A 3,310-nucleotide genomic window follows, 5' to 3' on the forward strand; every position below is an offset into this window, starting at 1 on the left:
CAGGCTGCTTTGAAAGTACTAGCTAATGCCAAGTATCCAGGAATTGATGGAATACCAATTGAAATGTCCCAGCAACTCACTTGTCTATGCCAGAGAATTTGGAAGATTGCTACTTGACCAAATGATGAAGAGAATCATAGTTGTAATCATTCCATAGAAAAATAATAAAAAATAATTAAAAAAGAAAAATAACTGAACAGAATGCTAAAATTATAGGACGATATCATTAATACCATATGCACGTAAAATTTTACTGAAGAACATTCTTTATTTGTAGCAGCAATACATTTTCAGGGAGCGACTAGGGTGTCAGGCCAGAAGAAGAAGAGTATGAGGAACAAGTGAGAGCATTGTTGATGTCAGATGGACCTTGACTAAAAGTGGAGAGTACCATAAAGATGTATGTGTGCTTATTGGTGTTTACTATACCAAGACATTCAACTAAATGGATCATAACAAAATATGAATAACCTTGTAAAGCCCGGGAATTCCAGACCCTTTTCTTGTGCTCATTCGCAGCCCGAACATCAATCAAACAGCAGTTGTGCAAAGAGCAAGGGCAGACTAAAAGAGTGGAAAATCAGTAAAGTTGTGTGTCAGTGATGTATGTTCTTACCACAGTCAGTCAGTCTGTTTGTTCAGCAGATCATTAGAGAAGAGGACTTATATGAAGAATATGTCATGAGAACTAGAAAAATGCTGAAGAGCCTGCAATATGCAGATGGCACAACCTTGCTTTGCTGAAAATGAGGAGGACTTGAAGCACTTGCTAATGACCTGATGAATAACAAGGGTTCTATCCTTCAATATGGATTGCAACTCGATTCAAGATGACTAAAATCCTCATAACTGGACCAATAGGTACTGTCATGACAAATAGAGAAAAAAACTGAAGTTGTTAAAAATATTGTCTTGCTTGGATTCACTATCAATGTTCATGGAAGAAGCAATCAAGAGATCAAATGACCCATTGCATTGGATAAATCTGCCACAGTAGGTGTTTTTTAAAGTGTTGGAAAGTTAGGATATTACCTTGAGGAATAAGACTCACCTGACCCAAGCCATGGCATTTTCAACTATCTCATATGGAAATGAGGTTGGGCATTCAATAAGGAAGACTAAATAAGACTAAGTCTTGGCATTCTTGCCCTTACTTCTCCAAAGACTATTCAGTTTCTTCTTTCAACAATCCATGCTACTGTCCATTTTCTCCCCCAGCACAGAATTCAAACACATCAATTCTTCTTTGGTCTTACTTATTCGATGTTCAACAGTTACATACATGTGAGGCAATAGAAGATACCATTGCTTTGATCATGTGAAACTTAGTTCTTAAAATAAAATCCTTGCCTTTGTGTACTCTAAAGAGGTCTTATGGGACAGATTAAACTCATGCAACACAAATGTTGATTTTTTGACTGCTGACTCCATGAGCATTGATTTTGGATTCAGGAAAGCCAAAATCGTTGACACCTTCCATCTATTTTCCATTTATCATGATGTCACCTAATGGTCCAGTTATGAGGATTTTAGTCTTCTTGACGTTGTTTCAATTTGTGCTGAAGACTGCAATCCTTGATCTTCATCAGCAAGTGCTTCAAGTTCTCCTCACTTTCAGCCAGCAAGATTGTGTCATCTGCATATCACGGGCTTTTAATAAGCCTTCCTCCAATCTGGATACTACTGTTTTTCTGCATCTAATCCAACTTCCCTGGAATTCCATTCTTCTCAAGCTTACGAAAAATTTTAATGACCCAAACAGGAAAATTCCTTGGCATAGACAATAAAACAATGAAATCCCTCTCCAGCATTAACTACTTCCAGCCAAGACACATCTGATGTTAGCAATGATCACCATTGCTCCACATCCTCTTCTGAATCCAGTCTGAGTCTTTGGCTGTTCCAAGTACTGCTGAAACCATTATCGGATGATGTTCAGAAAAATGTTACTTGTCCATGATAGCAATGGTATTGTTATGCAATTTGAGAATTCTACAGGGTCACCAATTTTGGAATGGGTACAAATTTGGATCTCTTTCAGTCAGATGGCTATTGAACTGTCTTTCAAACATCTTGCCATAGATCAGTAAGGCATCCCAGTGCTTCATCTGCTTATTGAGACATTTCAATTGTTATAGTTTGATTTCTGGAGCCTTATTTTTGGTTAATGCTTTCAGTGAATCTTGAATTTCTTCCTTCAACACCATTTGCTCTGTCTACCTCCCAAAATGGTGGATTGTTGGCTAATTCTTTTGGGTACAGTGACTCTATATATTCTTTTCAGCTTTACTATTATTATTGTTATTCATTGGCCTTAATATATATATCACATCATTTCATATTTCAAGCACATCAACATAATTGTACATTTTCTACCACAATAAGTCTTGAACATTCTTTTTTTATGGACCCCATGACATCATCAATTCTTCATTCCCCTGCCACCTCCGTGTCCACCTCCCCCAAAACCCTTATTCCACTGGCTGGCTCAGTCAGGTTCATCAGTCCTGGTAGTCCTACCACAAAAATGGAAAAAAAAAACATATACCACAACTTCAAGAGGGTGACCCCAATTATCTAACACTCTCAAGATACCCCCTAATATATATAGAAAATCATAAACAAAACAATACAACCCCCCAAATATAAGATTTTGGTAACTAGATCAGGTCCACCATATAGCCTAAGGGAAATATTGTAACAACTTTTAACTGTTTAAGTCAGGCTTCTGCCTTTGACCTTCTATATGTGACTTATCAATGAACTCCACTTAGTGACCACTTTCCTCCTATCTCTTCATTGTGGATAGAGGGAGTTCACCAGTAGTTTATGTCCTGCCTAGTTCCATCTATGACTCTCGGACTCCCACACTCATCCATAGTCTTCTGCCAACTAGATTCTCAGATTTTAGGCTCGGATACTAATCTCTCCCTTCAATTTTTAATTCTATGCTTCACAACGCTTCATTGGATTACAATGGGGTGCTTTTTCCATGTGCACTTAGTTGACATCTCACTTAGATGGCTGCTGGTTTGGAAACCAGCCTTTAAGACACAAGATGCTATTTTATCTGAAAACCACGCACCATCCGAGTTCTTCACCAAATTTTGCTGTAGTACCTGTCTTCTCCCTTTTTCCTTCCTTTGAGGCAAGAAAGAAACAGAGCCTAGTGTGAGCTTCCACACAATTCCTAGACCTATGTTTGTTTGCCTTGGTCTTTCACTTTATTCTTATTTTGGAATTGACCCAAATATCATGTTATTATGTTGCTCAATCTCGTCAAGCAGAATTGGACCATTGCTTCCATAAT

This window comes from Tenrec ecaudatus, chromosome 2 (assembly GCF_050624435.1).
Source record: "Tenrec ecaudatus isolate mTenEca1 chromosome 2, mTenEca1.hap1, whole genome shotgun sequence".
NCBI lineage: Eukaryota > Metazoa > Chordata > Mammalia > Afrosoricida > Tenrecidae > Tenrec > Tenrec ecaudatus.